This window comes from Leptonychotes weddellii, chromosome 7 (genome assembly GCF_054177405.1).
Source record: "Leptonychotes weddellii isolate Sample4059 chromosome 7, ASM5417740v2, whole genome shotgun sequence".
NCBI lineage: Eukaryota > Metazoa > Chordata > Mammalia > Carnivora > Phocidae > Leptonychotes > Leptonychotes weddellii.
In genome coordinates, this window is record NC_138375.1 from 23005258 (window position 1) to 23024400 (window position 19143).

The 19143-nt window shown below is 45.7% G+C and overlaps 1 protein-coding gene across 7 annotated transcripts in view; it reads left to right on the forward strand.

Moving 5' to 3' along the window:
• Positions 1 to 19143, forward strand: part of PDZD2 (PDZ domain containing 2) — a 340075-nt gene that overhangs the window by 200425 nt on the left and 120507 nt on the right. Inside the window, exon 1 of one of the 7 annotated variants that reach the window (XM_081825949.1) lies at positions 8761 to 11025. The exons of the other annotated variants lie outside the window; for them this stretch is intronic. The gene's annotated coding sequence lies outside the window, so the exon portion shown is untranslated. Of the gene's footprint in view, positions 1 to 8760; positions 11026 to 19143 lie in introns of those variants that run through there. 7 annotated transcript variants of the gene reach the window in all.

Below are 19143 nucleotides of genomic sequence, written 5' to 3' on the forward strand. Positions count from 1 at the left end.
TCTGAGCACAGTCCTCTTTTCACTCCGTCAGTGGGAAAAATTTCCTTTTTACCTGGAGCCGTGAGACTAGTGCTTTGTTCAAAAACCCTTTATTCGGAGCCTCTTGTTTTTAAGAGAATTTACTGGACGCTGACTTGGGAGGGGCTATAGTCATCTCAACACACATATGTGGGGGCTGCTGTGGAGAGAGGGTAGGGGGCCCATATATGTTCTTATTGCTTGCAAATGCTCATAAAAGTCTAAAGGCTGAATTCTTGGAAGGCAAACAACAGTTTGGGGGCTTTTATGCTGGCATTTATTTTTTTTTCCATTTTTTACTCCCTGGACATTTTCTAGATGCAGCACGCTGTGTTTACAAAAAGCCTTCTTCATTGGTTCATTCTAGAATAGGGTGTTGATGTCCACGTTGGCAGCTGCGTTTGCCCTGCTAGGAGCAGACATGTCTTCCTGGTGTCATTCAGAGTCTGTTGGCCATGTCTGAGTGTTGGCTTCTCCACTCCAATTACAGTTGTATTGAATGGGAGAGTACCTTTTGTGTGCCCTTGGCCAGGTGTGAGCCTGAGTTCTACTCCCGCTGGGTTCCTGATGGCCTTTGAGCAATTGGTGAGTGAGGACACGTGTGCCATTTTTGTGTTGCTTCGAACCGGGGGCACCGGCTGTCCCAGCCCAGCGAGCAAACCATGGGAGCTAGGTGTGGCATTCCTGTGCTTTCTGATACCTTCTGATGTCCTAATTCAGGTGCACCTATTTTTAGACGGGGCTTGCCCTGATTTGAGTGTTCCTTTCGCAAGGCTGTGGCCCTCCTGCATGTGTTCAGATGTTTTCCTCAAGGATCCCTTGGTGTTCACTGATTCCCACTCTTTGAAGGCCTTGTAATCTGCCAAGGGCTGCAAGTGCAGAAACAAGTTGCCTCACTGTCCTTGGGCAGGAGTGTTTCATCTGGCTTGAGATAAAACATAGCATCCAGATGTCTGAGGAAGGGAGGGAGGTCCAGGATGGATGGGGCTGTTTCCTTGAGTATGAAATAGGATAGAGGGGTGAGCCTCCTATCGGAATCTGTCACTATTTCCCAAGGGTCCTTGTGCTCATTGTCACCATGATAAGTACAGCTTGTGTGTAATGGTTTATAAACTGAGTAGCAGTATTTGCAAACTTGGGAAGCATGTGGCTGGGAGGAAAAGGTTGATGAAGACAATCACTACCACTTGAGTGAGAATGGGGACACAGCAGCCTGCTCTGAGAAGTGCCGGAAACTGGCGGAGCTGGTGAGCAAGACGGGATCTGCCAGCCGAAGGGCTTGGTGGCCACTCTCAGGAGTTTGCATTTGGGACGTTTATGGCATTTAATACCTGCCGGGTAGAGAATGTTGTTAAACCTGTGGCCAAGAAGAGCTAGAAAGGAAATAAGAAACAGGGTCCCCCTCCACTGGAGGCTGTATGGAAAGAGAAGAGACATTCTGAAAGGGTTTCCCAAGAGTTCAGGGTGGAAGTGCCCTTGAAGCTGAAGGGAGCACCTTGGGGAAGGAGAGGTGCTGAGCTGGGTAAAAGGTTATTGGCACATTCAGTTGCAAGTGTCAACCCTCTACAGGTATCATGGAACCAGGTAGGGTGAGTACACGGAGTTCCTGGGATTGAGAAGTTGAGTCAGAGAAAGAACCATCTGGAAATCATTCGCGGACATCATTCTGGGTATTTCAGAATTCTCCCCGGAGGCATATTGAGAAAGTCTATGGAAAGGGCAAAGGACACCCATGGCTCTCCTGGACGTGCCAGGGGCTCTCAGAGATAATGCTTCTTTTCAAGTTGCAGAGCTCATGTAGTTCAGGCTTCTCCTCTAATTTTTAAAGTAACTATAGTCATTATATTTCTTTTTTCTTCCATTTCATCAATTTAAAAAAAAAAAAGGACCTGGCTCGTGCCTATCCTGACAGGAAATAATTTGGAAAATAAGATAAATGAAGTTCTTGGCCCTTCTGGAAGGGAAAGTGCTGTGCCCTTCTGAGCTGAAGCCCCGATCTTGTGGATGACAGAAGCAGTTACCCAGAAAGATGGCCAAGATGTTTTTCAGTGGAACTCCATGTGGGTGTTTTGTGTGGCTTTTCAGGGAAAACCCTGGGCAGCATGTGGTTCCCTCTTTGCTCCTCTTGTCAAGTAACCAGTGGCTTGATTGGGGCTGGCAGCCCCTTTGGGGGACGCTCAGCAGAGGCTCCTGGATCTTTTAACACCGCCCTTCCCCGAGCTTGCCACTTTCCCTTCCCACTTTCCCCTTTGTCACTTTCAATTAAGCCAGGAACTTTTGGAACCAAGACAAGCCATGTATAATTTGGTCAGTGATCTAAATAAGTCAAAACAGCAGAGAGGAAACTTAAATGTGAAGAAATAGGGGTGGAATGAGGAGCTTGCATACAAGAGTCACTATAACCATGATTTCTTGAATGCCACTCTGTGGTCAGCGCTGAGATGAGCTCAAATATTACCATCTCTCTATTTTAGCAATAACCCTGAAAATGCATTGTACTCTTTCAGGTGAGGAAGGCGAGGCGTAGAGGTGTCTGATGATTATTCATGTAGTGAGTAAGCAGAGAATGCTCTTAACCGGTGGAGGTCCAACCGAAGCTCACTCTCTTTTCACAAAATATACTGTCCCCCTCAGAGATTCTCTGTGACAGGTGGGACACAGTAAGAAAACGGTGCCAAAAAGGAGAGAACAGAGGATTTAAGGAAGTAACAGGCAGACCTGGTTTGGTTGGCAGCTCTCCCCGATCTGTGATTTAGGGAAGTTACTGAAACCCTGAGACATACTCTCCTCTATCAATCTGCATGGCGCTCAGTGGATCATCCAGCTCTCTGAAATCCGCATATTAACTATGTCACAAAAGGTTGTAGCTAAGTAATTCTTGAAGTTCCTGAGTCCAGTTTATTTTCTTTGCGGGTCTGATAGTCTAGCTTATTAGAATCTGAAGGCCCTTTTGTGAACTTTTTCTTGTGAATCTTAAAAATTACACTTTAATGGGTCTCTGCCAGGAGGACCTCACTCTTCCTGGTTGAGGACAAACCGAAGATGCTTTGCCCACGGGCCCACCCTCCTGTGAGGTACTGGGAGTTTGTGCTTCGGTGGCTGTTCTTACTGCCAGAGTCTTCATTGTTACGAGGCCAGTTAGGCACATTCTTGGGTCTTTTGTTTTTTAAACTGTTTTAGATAACGTTTAAGACCTGGAAGTCACCATTGCCCGATTCCCATGGGAAATCTCCAGTTATTTAGAGAAATTCTTCTTGTGGGAAAAACAGGGGGGGGAAACAAATAACTAATTGTTTGGAGGCTCATGGAAAGAAATTTCCATATATGACCCAGCTTCCTTACCGTTGTTTCTGAAAACTGTGGTTTTGTAAGTCAAATTTCTACCCCACACAACCATACATGATTCCGAAAGAAGGTTCTTTCTGGTAAAGATGAGAAATACCTTGAAAGTATGCCTGAGCCCAAACATTTCATTGAGTATCCTGTGGTTTTTGATGGATTTCTTCCTCCAAGGGCTTCACCCACCCTTTCCTACTTGAGTAAGAGAGACTCTAATAATTTTTAATCATAATGTAGACTTGGTAAGCTTAGCATTTTTTTTAAGAGGGATTACCTTCAGATCTGAAAATTACAGACTGGGTGCAATAAACCTTTAAAACTCAAAGCACCCCAGGGAACTCCACTGCCCCTGTTAAGCTTACAGAAGAGCTGCAGGAGATGGGGGGGTGGGGGTGGGGGAAAGAGTTGGCTAGTTCTAGAAACTGCTTTGAAAAAACATATTTCCAGTTCACACGTGCTTCGCCAGCCCTTCTGACATGCACCTGCAGCCCCATCACGCGGGGTGGAGTGTGCGGCGCGTACACTCTGATCAGGTGACCAAAACAGCGTAGCGTCCGTGGCTTCCCTTGACCCCTTAGCATCTTGGCAGGAGTCAAAGTTAAGCTTATTGTCTTGCTGCAGGGGAACAATGCCGAGGACTCTGCCTGCTGATCTGAGTCTTCCGTGTGCCTCTACGCTCTCCGTGTGTTTAGGGTGCACCTGCCTCCCTCGGTGGCATTTTAATGGAATTATGATTATGGCCTCTGTCATGCTTATCCGGTTCCTATACTCCAAGTGGCATGGACCCAGACCTGATCCCAAACCTGGCTGGTAGCAGTCCTCTCCAGAATGCCTGTTTAACAAGCCTGCCATTGGGCACGTTCTGCTCACCCTGCCAGGGCCAAGTCAGGTGGCTCTGGCCAGAATGCAGTTGTCCCCTGGTGCAGCGTCCAGGATGCGTAGCCCACTCTCCTTTCAACTATGAAGGGGAGAAGTGTGGAACTGTGGGAAATGCCAAGACCAAGAAGCCAACTTTAAGGCTTTCCTTAAGACCCACTTCCTGTGAAGGTCACTCTTGATGACCCCAGCCCATCGTGACACCTCCTGGGGGAAATCCTGGAGCCCTGGCTGCCTTTATCCATCACTTGTCCTTCAGCACATGTTGCATTGCAATGGTGGGAATCTTTTCGAATGAACTGGGTCTTGCCTGCCCAGCACATGCTTCTAGGAAACCCATCTTAATTACTTGTCTGATTCTGGTCTTGCAGGGTAGCTAATCTTGTGGAAGTCTTTGAGGAAATGCTTGCAGGGATGCTCATAAAAATTGATTTCTTGGAGAGCCCAGGCCCATGAGAGGCATTAGGGAGGAGTCTCAAGCTGACATCAAGGTGACATAGGCTAAGGAAATTGCTTGTTCCCTATGCTCAGCTGAGTGGGAGTTATCAACACTCTCGGCCTGGTCCATGGGGGTCCTCAGGTTGGGGCAGGATTCCTGGGAATGAGTTCAAGTTGTGACGGGGGTGGATTTAGTTTCCAAAACCCAAAATGTCTCCATTTCTATGAAATTTTCTACCCCAATTCAAAGGATTGATTGGACTAACAAGCCAGGACAGAAAGTGGGGACTGAGCATTGCTCTTGTGGCTGAGACCAGTGGCTAGTGGGTCTAAGCAGTCTGTCCTCAGCTGGGGGCCAAGGAGGTACAAATGCCTTGAAGTGAGGGCCTGGGCTGGTCCAGCACTCTTGGGGGGAGCCTGGCAGGTGTGAGTCTGGTAGTGTATATCCTAAAGACTTCCTGCTTCTCTGAAGTGAGTCTTTCCTGGTCCCCAGCGATTGGTCCTTTTCTCCATCTGTGTTCAGAAGAGCCATACTTTTCTTTTTGAATGGACTGACGTAATCCTCATTAATGGACCTTGATTCTGAAAAGGTGGCTGTAAGAATCATGTATCATTGTCCAAGACCTCAGGTCCTTGGGGCACACCGATGTGTACCCCCTATTCAATGACAACCTCTGACCATAGCATAAGTCTCGTTTCCTCCCTCTATCTTTTCCTAAAGAAAGCTGAGCAGTTTTAATGTGTCAGCATTTGTGTAGATGTGGAGACAAGCTACGAAGATGGAAAAAGTGAGGGGAGACCCATCCCAGCCTCAGAGATAGGGACTGAGTTAGGGGTGTTGGCACTTTACTGCACACACGTGGAAGTTTAAAACAAAGAGCACCCCATCCAGAAGGAAGGGCAAATCAGATGGCCAAGGAGAATGCGTGAGAGTGTTTGAAAAGTCCTCGACATACTTGTTTCCTATTAATAAGTTCTATTATAAAAAGGCAGGGGTGGGAGCTGTTTGATAAAATAAGATCTGGATGCACCAGTCAAAGGGAGAGTTAGTATGAACACTTCTCAAACATATTTGACTGTGGAGCTCTTCTGCCATAGGGCATCTTCTCAAACTGGTCTTTCGTAGAATGTATTTGTGGGAAAACTAGGGTAAGGTAATTAAGAAGACTACGAAGAAGGAACCCTTGAGAAAAAAGATTCAAAAGGGCAGTGAAACTGTTTTAAGGATCTGACATGAAGAGAACTTTATCTTGTTTTTCCATTTATTTACTAGAACTTAGGGGTATGCTGGACTCTGATGGAAGTAAGAGGGAACTTTCCGGTAATTGCTGACCCAGCACTTCCAATGGAGCAAGCTCCAGGGAGGCGAACAATCCTCACCTCTGCTCAAGAGCCTCGTAGAAGCTGCAATGATTCAGCTCAGCGTTTTTGGGATGTTGAATCTGGATGCTTTAGGAAAGAGATGGCCGCTCCAGTTCTCAGCACCCCCCATTGCTCTTGCCTAACCTGCTTCTCTCACTCATCTAACTTTCTACACCCTGACAATATTTATGCTTACAGCCCTAGAGTGGGAAGCCGTCGTGGTAATAAGTACAGTGTAATCCAGCGCTGTAAGAACCCACATCAGCTGTTCTTTGTTGCAGAGGGCTGTCTTGTGTATTGTCAGGTGCTTAGCACTATCTCTGGCCTCTACCCTTTGGGTGCCAGCAGCAAGCGCTCCTCCTTCCCACGTGGTAAAGTCTTCCCCACCTTGAACACCACTGGTCTATGTGAAAAGCACAGAGGAGAAGGAGCAGTAGTTAGTGTTTTTCATGATGCAGGCATTGGGGCTGGATCAAGAGTGAAGATGCTTAGGCTTTATCCTTTGAGCAATGAGAAATTACCAGAGCAATGAGAAATTATCAAGCAGATCTTACATACTTGCCAGTGGATGTCTCTGTGCGCAGGATAGATTGGAAGAAGAGAGAATTGTTGGGACTCAAGGCCCTAAACATGACCGAGTCCAGGAGAGGGGACAGCGAAAGACGTACAGAGTAGAGCAGGCAGGACCCCACCACAAGTGCAAAGAAGGGAAGAGGCCAGTGGGTGGTGACTTGCGTGCTGGGTGACCTGGGACAACATTAATTAAAAGAGGGGCTAGAGGAGGAGGAGCTGGTCTGAGGGAGAGAAGGATAGGTTTTATTTTAGGGGGTGCTGAGTTTGCGATGCCACAAGACATGCCACTGGAGCAGGACAGGCGACAGGCAGAGGTCTGGGTCCGAAGCTCCAGAGGAAGATGGAGGGTGAGGAGTTGGAGGCTCTGGCTTGGTGGCAGTTGCTGCGGAGGTGGAGGGCATAACGCAGGGAAGGGGGAGGAGCAGAGAGATGCCGGGGCCTCTCCAGGTCTCACCCTGGCTGCCCGCGGGGAGGAGGCAAGTTGAGCTTGGAGATGGAGCCGGGCTGACCAGAGAGCTGAAGGCAGGAGCACCCCCCAGACTTTTGGTCTCATTGGCCAGATTCAATTGCAAAACAAAACAAAACAAAACAAAAACCAGTTCTGTAGACAAGCAGATGGCAGCCACGTGGAGCTTTCCCGGGGTGGGGGCACGGTCTGTGAGCCCTCTTCCTTGGTGGCCCAAGTTGGAAGGGAGCTGCTGGTTGACAGTTCCAGGCCAGGGCTCTCCCTGTTTGCACAAGCTAGAGGGTGTTGCCCATCCAGATGAACACCATCGTCTCTGTCACAGAACATAGAAACAAACTGAGCACGCTGTTGGCGTTCATAACTTTCTGGGAGTTACTTTTGACTGGGGGATGGGGAGAAGAGAGGAGGAAACTTTAGTGCTTCCTGTTATTTTTGAGTCATTTATGAATTTTACCTTATGGCAAGTGGTGGCCTTTTCACGTTGTGGCTTTCGTAATAGGAAACATGATCCCCATGGGACTGGCCAAGGGGCAATTGCAAAGAAAGTCCAGGTTCCATTAGCTTTTTAAAAAGTGTATGTAATATAAGATTTACCATTTTAGCTATTTTTAAGTGTACAGTTCCATTGGCATTAGGTCTATCCACATTGTTGTGCAACCCCCACCACCGTCCATCTTCAGAACATCTTGTCTTGCAAAACAGAAACTCTGTAAACTCTGTCCCCAATAAACACTAACTCCCTGTTCTCCCCCTTCCCCCAGCCCCTGGCACTCACCATTTTACTTTCTGTCTCTGTGAATCTGACTACTCACAGGGGCCTCACATAAGAGGAGGCATCTGATATTTACCTTTCTGTGACTGGTTTATTCACTTAGCATCATGTCCTCAAGTTTCAGCCCTGTTGTAGCCTGTGTCAGAATTTCCTCCCCTTTTAAGGCTGAATAATATCCCACATTTGTCTATTAATTAGTCAGTGGGCACTTGGGTTGCTTCCACCCTTTGGGTATTGCTGCTGTGAACATGATTGTACAAATAGCCATTTGTGTCCCTGCTTTCAGTTGTGTGGGGGAAATACCCAGAGCATCTCTTGGCTTGTGTGGCATTGTTGCATTCTTTCTCTATTGGGGATTGCTAGAATCACTTGCTAGCTCCCTGTCCTTCTGATGCTGCCTTTGTTACCCTTCTGCTTTGGCTCCTGGGAGAGCCTCAGGTGTGAATGTGGGCTGGGCTTTGTGATGAGCTAGAGAGCCATTACTGAGCCCCTGCTCTTAGTTCTTGGCTCTGAAGATCTACAGCTTGTCCACCTAGCGCTGTCCTAGAATTTGAATGAGGGAGATCCAAGTTCTAATCTCAGTACTTGAACTAATATGCCATAACCTCAGCAAGTTTTTTCATCTCTCTCTGGGCCTCTGTTTCAACATCCCCACAATGAGAAGGTAGAGCTAAGTGATGCTTAGAGTTCCTCCTAGATCACAGAGGGGGAGAGCATAGTGGTCTCCTGAGCCCAGGAACCACCCTCCTAAGGTGGGTGAAAGGAAGCTCCAGATTCCTACCCCAGGCAGTTTGACCCAAATCTCATCTTCCTCAAACCTTGGATGGCTAGATGTTTCTCATGGCTTGTGTACTTGCTGTGTCCTGGTACACGCTGCATGGCTAGTTTTGTGAGTAAATGTAGCAGTAATTCCCCTTAAAGCAAAATTATATAATATATATTATCCGCTCTTTGTTGAGAGAATGGGAGAGAGGTGGAATAACTGTTTTCACCATAGATGATTGGCAATCTCACAAACTAATACTGGAGAGAATATTCTATAGGCAAACTTTGCTTCTGATTAAGCTGTAGTTGGTCATGAACCAAGAAAATATTAACCCCCTTTTCTTCCCTCACTTCCTAAATTTTTTGAAGAACAGACCTTCTTCTTAGCTTAAACTCAGAGCAGGTCAACTGTCCTGGAACTGGAGAGGTGAATCCTAGAAGGACACCCATGTGATCAACTTTCAGCAACCTGGATGGCACATGAAAATTTGGGCTGGTCTGGGATTCCCTGCTCGGGTTTAGGGACTAGGAACTGATCTTCCGTCAGTTCCCTCTCTGCCCCACCAGTGAAACATCATATATATATGTATATATAATCTCTTGCTTTTCTTGGTCTCGTCTATAAAAAGCAGATCACCTGCTTTGTTCAAGGATGTGGTATTAGGCTAGATAACTGGAACCCATTTGAAACATGTGAAAATGTATAGCATTTTCTTCTTTGGGGACATTTTAACCATCTTATTAAAGAAAAGCCAGACTTTCTTTAAGTCTGGATACTAAGTCGTCAATTTTTTAATATACAAAATTTTTAAAATTTTTAAATTGAAGAACTTCCCATGGCAATCGGGACTAGCTTTTGACAACACACAGTTCATAGAGGGGAATCCATATTGGATAAAACTCTAAAATAAATGAATAAAGAAAGGATGCCTGGGTGGCTCTGTCGGTAAAGCATCTGCTTTCGGCTCAGGTCATGATCCCAGAGTCCTGGGATCGAGTCCAGCATTGGACTCCTTGCTCAGCAGGGAGCCGGCTTCTCCCTATGCCTACCATTCCCCCCCTGCTTGTGCTCTTTCCCTCTGTATCTCTCTGTCTTTGACAAATAAATAAATAAAATCTTTTTAAAAATTATTAAAAAATAAAACATAAAATAAATGAATAGAGAAAAACAGACTAATTCTAAAACCTCACAGTTTGTCCAACTTTTCCAAAAGTATGACCTGAGAATAACTGCAGATGAGCAGAGGACATTGCTCCTTTTTTGTTCCTGACAAGTGTAGCTGCTAAAAGGCTGTCAGTATTTTAATAACAAGACATCATTCCCATTTTAATAGCTTTATGTAAATTTTCATACCCACTCTGAAGGCCATGGGGTTTCTGGACCTGTGTCTCGGTTGATGGTACATGAAAGACCCTTTTTGCTCTAGCTGCGAATAAGGCGAATTTTATGCATAGTGGGAGTCATGATCTATGTGTGTTGGTTTGGGGGAGGGGAGCTATTTTTAAAAATTCTATTTCCTGATAAAAATCTTATCTTTGTAGTTGCTGTCATTCTAGCTAGGTAAGTGTTCTCAGGAGCTGGCTCATAATCTCTGTTTTGGGGATCAGTGGTCTGGGATGGAAGATGGGAGTGTTGTTGGAGTAGGAAAGTTGTAAATTTGGGATCATCACAACAATGGGCTTTTTTTTTTTTTTAAATGGTCTTTTACTTACCAATGGGCTTCTTTACAGAATTATTTAAAGTCTCAATTTTTATTCCCATTTAAATGCAGTAAGAAACCTGGCCCTTTAAGAAATGCAAAGGAAAACAGGTCACTGGGTGGTAAGTTTCTCAACTGATCACCCTGGCTTCACATTTGGGGTGTATTTTGGTTGTCTCACGCCTGAAATCTTCAGTGCTCCTCAGGTTGTGGTGGCATTTGCATCATGATGCTATTGTGGGTCCTCTGTGGATGGAAGCCCCGTCTGCAGACACCTGCGGGAGGAAACCACAGATGACTTCTGCCAGGATCTAATTCTCCCCCATACTCCTGGCAAATTAAAGCCGCGTTTAGCAGCATGGTTCCAGGGCACTGGCAGGGCAAGGGTTGGCTCATTCTCTTACAGACACAGTGTAGCTGGATGCACTCATACATGAAAAATGATCTGAGTGCTGTGGGTGGGGCCCTCGAGCTCGGGAGGTGAAGCTGGAGGAGGAGAGAGCAAATCTGCTTCTAAGCTCAGGAGGGCATGGGGAGCGGGCAGGAAGCCGGAGCACACACTGGCATGGCTCACATTTTTGTTGATAGCTAATAGCCTAGAACTTTAAAGAACTGAATGGAGAAGGGAAATGAAGCACAACAAACTTTGGAGCCTGTCCTGGGCAAGCAGCTGTGAGACACAGTGGAGCGCGCTCACGAGATCAGCTCAGAAGCAGGTAGGAGGGGGGACCTGAACAGGGGAGAGAATCGGATCTTCTCTCTGAACACAACTTCTATGGTTTTTGTTTTGGTGGTTTTTTTAAAGCATATGAGAAATGAGTAGATAATACTGACATAAGAAACAGACCTCGCCTGAATTGTGCTGATATCTGCCCAAGCGAGAGTGTTTCTCAGTTACTCGTTTGATGACCAAATGCTTGTTACATTCTGGGGGTTGCTTTAAAATCACACAAAATCACACAGCAGTTAGTTAAAACTGATTTTAAAACTGGCAGATGATAAATGAATTGCAGGCACTGTTTTAGAACACATACTTTGAAGATAGCCCGCCAGAAACTGATTTTCAGGCTTGACCGTTGCTGTATTTTCATACTTCAGCGCCAACAAGGTGCTTGCTAATTTTTGCTGGCTTTTGTAAGAAAGGAGGTAGATGTATAACAGCTGTGAAATATCCAGAAATTGGGATCCAGAATGAAGCCTGAATGCACTAATGTTTTCTCCATTAAGGCAGGCTTTCTCTGCTCAACTTTTAAGTCAGGGAATTGCAAAATGAAGTGTGGATCGTGAGTATTTGTCATGGGGGGGAGGGGCTGAGGGTTGGAAACTGTCACGGTGACGTCTTCACACTCAGAAGTAGAAAATAAATGGGGAGGGCCAGGGGTCACAGCCACACGCACAGATAATTTGGAGACGGATCTGTGGTTCCCGTTGTAGCTGCATCTCAGAGCACCCTTTCCATTGCTGGGGCTCTCGAGAGAGGAGCAGAACAGAATGAAGACCACCTCAAGCCTGGGTTTCTAAACCATTGCCAGGCCTTGCTTCTGCTAGGCGCCTGGATAATTTGACATGGATTCCCACCGCCCCAGTGAAGTGGTCAGAGTAGTGGAATTGAGCTGACCTGGGGGAGGTCGGAAATGGTGTGGGTGGTCAGAGTGACAGGAGCACCAGAATTAGATCCAGAATTTAGTATTTTGGTTGAATAGTCCAGCCTGAGTACTGGCGCTCTTTGAGTTGAGCTTTTGAGAATGCCCTGTTAGCCACAGGGGTGTGTCTGGGGAGGCAGATGTGAGAGCTGCTTCAACTACTGGCTGGCTTCGTCCTCGTGCGGGGGCCAAATCTTCCGGCTTTGCATTTTAGGCCTGGAGGGCTGGGAGATGGCTGTGCTTAGTCAAGGCAAGCCCATACCTTATCGCTGGTTTCTTTTTCCCTCTGACTTCTCTGCCTTCCACAGCGACACCCACAGAGGTGTGGGGCGGGGGCGGGTATGACACAGCCTCTCCTGTTCCCCACCACCCCCAACTCTTGTTCTTTCTGGCCTGCTCTCCAGCAGTTGGGTGGGGCCCCTTTGTCTCCTATCCTTTATGCGTCTGTCCCAGGTGCTTTTGCAGTGAATTAAGGTGAGCTGGGGGACTCCTTTTCAGGTTCCATTCTGGAAGCAGTCAGAGGTCAGCCAACTGTGGCCTGCGGACCAAATCCAGCCTGTCTCAGCCTGTTTTTGTGGGGCTCAGGAGCTAAATATGTATTTTACATTTTAAAGGGTTGAAGAGACCAACAAAGAAGAATATAGGACAGAGACAGATACGACCTGCAAAGCCTAAAATATTTTCTCTAGGACCTCTTAGAGAAAATAGTTGCTGACCTCTGATTTTTAACATCATTTATGACTAGAATGACCAATGGAAGTTCTCCACAGCTTCAATGAGCTATTGTTTTGGAAACTGATTTTCATTTGTCAGTCTGTTAAATGGCATTATTGCCTTAAAAGGGGTGGATCAGGAACAGGGAAGTTGGAAGATTTTCTTCAGGGTCCAATCAATGGGAGAGAAATGTCAGATGAACTGTGCAATACGGCTGGATTTTGCCCCTGTCCCCTTGTTGGTGAACCCGCTGGTGAAGCCATCCATGAGACAGCCCACCACATGTTGATGGTGCCCCCCACTGGAAGAACCTGATGGGGAACATAACACCCTGCTAACTTACACAAAAATGATTCACTTCCTTGTTTCTCTTTTGTGGACAGAATGCTGGCCAGAATTCTACAATCCGAGTTGCTTGGTATTGCCACTCTGGAAAAAAAATTTTTAAAAAAAGATATTTTCTGTAAAAAAAAGATAGTGAGTTAAGTGAATGTCATATTTTCTCATATCCAGAACAGTGTTCCTTTATTGCTCTCTAAGAAAGCCTACTCTAGGTACACCAGCCTTTCCCCTGAACATGCAGTTCTCCTCCACCCAGCACAGTATTTCATTGTTAATGTCATTTCTAATAAGGGAAGAGGAAAATCTGGTGACCTTGCTCATGTTTAACTTGTGTCAAAACTGCAGGCCTGGATGTGGAGCAGACTTCTGTAAGTAGCTCATTGTCCACTGCAGAAACACAGAAAAGTTTCTCACAAGGAGATTATAGTTTAAGAAGAAAAACAAAACAGCCAGTATTAATTTCTTTTTTTCTCCAAGACACTTCAGCCATCTAGCATCCTGTATTTGGAAATTGGATGCTGTCCGTGGAGAAGAATGGGGGTGGGGCCCAGTTTGACAGATGAAAACAAGTGAGGAAGTATGAAAATATGTATAGTCTGGTGTCCTATGGGAGTTCATGGCTAGAAAACAAGATGGCGGCAATGCACTTGACAAGTCGACTTGTCAGAGCTGACAAGGGTGGGTCCTTTAATCTACCATGTGAGCGAGGCAGCACCTTTGACTGTATTTAGAAAGGAGTTTGGCTCTGAATGTAGAGATTAAGCAACCTGCTATTCCTGTATGTGCTGGAATTTCTCAGACATAGTCAGAAACCTGATTTGCGTAACTGCTGAAACTCGACTAGAAGCCGAGCAGACTGAGGCCTGGACTCCCCAAGCAAGGAGCAGTTAGGAATCACAGCACGTGAGGGAATTTATTAAGCTTGCCCAAGAGGGTGTGGTGCTGTGTGGCCAGATTTAATGGGGCAGGCTCTGGGGTGAAGGGTCAGCTTTGGGTTCCCAGCAGGCCATGATTAGAGGTGAGTAACCTCTTCCTCTACATGAGTTGGTAGTATGTATCTAAGAGCTCTAGAACTACCTGGTATCTCAAAGTAGCGTGAGGGACCTTTTTGTTTTGAGCCATGTGACCAAGCTGGCTCATAAGGATACAGAAACCACCAGGCAGTCAAAGTCTGATCATGAGCTAAACTGGAGGATAAGCCATGAGCAGCACTTAATTAGCCAAGTCATTTGTAGAATATTGGGAGGGCAAGTGTGTAAGCTCAAAACTGGAGCCTCCAGGGCACCTGGGTGGCTCAGTTGGTTAAGCGACTGCCTTCGGCTCAGGTCATGATCCTGGAGTCCCGGGATCGAGTCCCACGTCCGGCTCCCTGCTCGGCGGGGAGTCTGCCTCTCTCTCTGACCCTCCCCCCTCTCATGCCCTCTATCTCATTCTCTCTCTCAAATAAATAAATAAAATCTTTAAAAAAAAAAAAAAACTGGAGCCTCTGCCCCCTCCCTTTGGCTCTCTGAACAGGGCTGGAATCTGACCTCTACTCATCAGCTTTTTTCTGATGGTGAATAGGATAAAAGATGGAGCTAAATGTGTGCCTATGTGTGCAAAAGTATGAAAATCTAGAAGAGAGGAATGGCCAACTAAATAGAAGTTATGATTCTGAGTTAGAAAGGGAGACTTGTGATTAGGCTGTGTCCCTCTTAAGAACTTCTGTAGGCAATGCATCCTCTCAACTCCAAACATCCTTTCTAGACATTTCCTGCAGTGCGGGCCAGGAGCACAACATCCATTTCACCTTGGGTGTCCTGACTGGAGCTCTGCTGTTTCCTCAGTGGCCAGGGAATAAGGGGGCAGCATCCCTTTTCCATTGACAAGACACCTGCTCTGCTTAGGAGAGGAGGAGGCTGAGTGTGCCCTACTAGGACATCTTCTGATGGTTTTTCTATCCCTGGTGGCCCACTACCTTAGGTTGCCATGGTTTGTTAAATCTAAGTGTGTGTGGGCATGCAGCCACACTACACTGCATTCCACAGATGGCCTCAGTAGGGCACGGGGTGAGCTCACAGTCTCAGCTTAGATACAAGGTCCCTGTGCAATGAGTTGAGCCCTGGCAACAATTGACCTGGGCTCTAGATCTGCCTCCCTTTGTATGATCCCTTCCTGAAGAAGCAATATAACTATATTTTACATGCACCAGAGGAACTTGGCACTTAGAAGGACCCAAAGATGAATCACAGACCTGTACCTCTGAAACAAATAATACATTATATGTTAAAAAAAAAAAAAAAAGTAGGAAGGGAAAAATGAAGGGGGGAAATCGGAGGGGGAGACGAACCATGAGAGACTATGGGCTCTGAGAAACAAACTGAAGGCTCTAGTGGGGAGGGGGGTGGGGGAATGGGTTAGTCTGGTGATGGGTATTAAAGAGGGCATGTATTGAATGGAGCACTGGGTGTTATAAGCAAACAATGCATCATGGAACACTACATCAAAAACTAATGATGTATGGTGATTAACATAACATAATAAAATTAAATTAAAAAAAAAAAAAGAAGAAGGACCCAAAGTGATTCCTTTGGTAAAAGAGAAGCATTACTTTATACTTTTGGTAACTTTGAGGTTCGGAGGCTATCAGGTATACTTAACCAACTGAGCCACCCAGGTGCCCCTTCTATCAGGTATACTTAAAGCAAGATACACTTGGACTATCTTCTTTGCCTTTCTAATTTCCGCTCTAGTCTTCTTCCCAAATTAGAAGATGGAAACCAAGCTGGAAATTGGCAAAGTAGGGCAAGTCCGAGGAATGACCAGAGCGGCCCTTGAGAATCAGTTCAGTTAAAAGGCCTCTGTTTCAACGGGACTCCTCAGACTTGGGGTGGGGAGGGGCAAAGAACATTTGCAGGTTTCTCCCTTAAAGGGTAGATAGATGGCCTTCTGTTTCTACATTATATCTTCCCAAGCCTTGCCCTTTTAACAAAAGCTTAAACATTCTTACAGGCTCTCCTCTCTCCCCCTCCAAAAAAAAAAGTACTCTTGCAGTGAACAATTTGGAATTCCCACCCAAATCAGGACACAAATAGAAGTGCCCAAGCCAGGGGGAAGTGGGACAGAATTCAAACGCACCGTAGTTGACTTTCATTTAAATAGCTTGAATCTCTGGATTCATCATGGTGTTCTTGATGGAAGAGCAACCCTGTACCCATGCCTTTTGCTCTTGTTTCTACTCCTTTAACTAAAGTGTTCTTTTCTCCTGCGGGCTGGTTCCATCAGCCACTGGAGGGTCTGTCTTCCAAGGAACCATGTCTTCGCCTTCTACTTGCCAAATTCCACCTTAGTCTTCACCTTGCAACACTTTGCCTAAAGTTCCCAGGCGTCTGCCTGTGGGGTAGAGGGCTGAATGTTGGCAGTAAGCTGTGGGCTTTGGAAAACCTCACAGGTATTTGATAGTAACAGAGGCAAGACAGTTTTGGCAGGAGAGCAATAAAGACCTGGAGGGGAAACAGACAATTACCTCTAAGCGCTGTAGGGGAGAAGGTGGCAGAAAGGAAGGGTACAGTTTGGGTTTGCAAAGCTAAGTCCTTTGCACAATCCTTTTTACAGGCTAGAACTTGCTTGACTTCAGTTTCTCCCTCAAGTCAGTCAAAGAATGTTGGAGGACGGAATGCTGGAGCTGAGAATGTACCTGGGGGCATCTTGGTGGGTGAGGATTTTATGGAGGTCCCAGTGGCCCAACCAAACGTTGTGTGGTGGGAATCCTACTGTTTTCATAATGCTGGGGCATTAGACATTCCCATGTCTCTAACTAATTAGACATGCTTAAGGCCTTTCTTATGGTAACAGAAATTCAACACTTCATCTCAAAAGTGTGTAGAGTCAGTTATTTCAAACTTTCACTAGGAGAAACATGAATCATCTCTACAGCATTCTGGTGGCTTAATTAATTACATTTGTTGCCATTGGGATTTCTGGGTGGAGAGAGAATCTGCTGTCCGCTTTAGTCTTTTTACTGTGGGTTCTTCATCTACTCCAGCAGCAACGTCTGAATTACTCTAAAACCAGAGTGATCTCAAAGCTAAGATCTCAAACCCTCCAAAGAGTCAACCTTTCTAGGCCCGCTGACCGTGAATAATACAGTGCTGAATTTTAAAAGCAGTTTCACGGTGATCCAATTTACTATGATAGACTTCTATCATCCGCAGGTTGGCCCTCAAAATCTGCAAGGTTTCCTCTGCTTTCAGACTATTTTCTTTCTTAGAACCATATCCTAGATTACCTGCACCTGAACCAGGACAGGTGGGGAAATAGATAGAAGTCCTGCAACTCATTCATCATGGGGGGTTCAAATGCAAGGTTTTGCACTCTTTTTCAGATGAGCAAACCTAGCTGGAGAAAAGCTAAGTGTGGGTGACCAGCATGTGTGTGTATGTTAGGGAGAAGGGCTGCAAGCAGAAATTAATGCATGACACTCAAGTGGACCTGGAGATATGGCTATTTTTGAGCAAGAACCTTAATGGAAGACTGTGACTCAAGTTTGTAGGTCTTTCTTCCTTTTGTAAACATGTGGCTGAAACATGCTCACATGATTTGTGTTTGTTAGAGAAATGCCTCATTGTGTGGTAGCAACTTCTGCAAGAGTTCAAACCGAGTGTCAGATGAATTCCCTGAGGCTGATGTGCTCAGTTCCATTTTGCTTTCACGACACTTTGGTTAGTGTGAGGGGGCAATGGCCTGCAGAGCAGTGTAGATGCCTTGGATGTACAATTTTGAAATTGAGAGACAAATTGATTTTGGCTTTTTCTGAAAATGGATCTTGTTTTGAGAACCACCGTTGACATGGCTGTGGGAAGTGTTGCTTATTCTTGGCAAGAAAACCACCCTGAAAAGGTGCCTTGCTTGCAGTCCAAGAGACAGGGAGCCTGCCCCATGCCTTCTGACAGAGCAGGGAGAATGTTTCAGAATTCAGAGTCCGTAATTTATATTAAATCCACATTTGTATGGAAGTGCCTATGCAGATGGAGAAGGCAGCTTCCTACAAAATGGGATTATTTTAGTTACTCCGTGTAATGGTATTCAGAACATAGCCTGGCATGTCTGTTTCAGAAATATTTGGGACCCCAACCTAAAGGATTCAATCAAAAGTACTTCTTAAAATCTAAGTGCTCGTCTCTGTGGTAGGAACTCACATCAAAGCCAGCGGACAGAAGCCAAAAAGGCAAATGCAGTCGCTATCAGAGAAGGAAGTGATTTGACCAGCTTTGCTCAAACTAAGATCAGACAGACAGACAGACAGATATGGGGCACAACTTTCTACCTCCTTTTGCATAAGATCCCTAAACATCTCTTACTCTTAACCTAGACTCTAGTAACAGATTTATTTCAGTGGGACTGTGAACCTGGAAGGGAGGAAAATCTAATGTTTGTTGTCACTATTGTTCAAATTTCGTCTTTCCTTTAGTAATGGATGTAGGGAACAAAGCACAGTAGTATTAGCGGTCCCCATGCCTGGCACCAGTAGAAATGATGCATATTATTTGTAGCAGATATCTTCCAACATTGCAACTTTGAAAATACATCAGTTAATAAACCTGTTGCTAGATCTTCTTATTTAATGTGTTAATAAAGAAGCACAGGGACACCTGGTGGCTCAGTTGGTCTTAAGCGTCTGCCTTCGGCTCAGGCAGTGATCTCGGGGTCCTGGGATCGAGCCCCGCATCAGGCTTTGCACTCAGTGGGGAGTTTGCTTCTCCCTCTCTCTCTGCCCACCGTCTCTCTCTCTTTCTCTCTCAAATAAATAAAATCTTTTAAAAATATATAAAAAATAGGGGCGCCTGGGTGGCTCAGTCGTTAAGTGTTTGCCTTCAGCTCAGGTCATGATCCCAGGGTTCTGGGACTGAGCCCCGCATCGGGCTCCCTGCTCCGCAGGAAGCCTGCTTCTCCCCCTCCCATTCTCCCTGCCTGTGTTCCCTGTCTCGTTGTGTCTCTCTCTGTCAAATAAATTAAAAAAAAAAAAATCTAAAAAAAAATATATATATATATATAAAATAAAGAATCGTATACATTTAGAAACATTTAGGCTATTCTATTTCAACATAATTGGTTTTCTTTGTAATCCTAGACATTTTATGCATTTAAAGATACTAT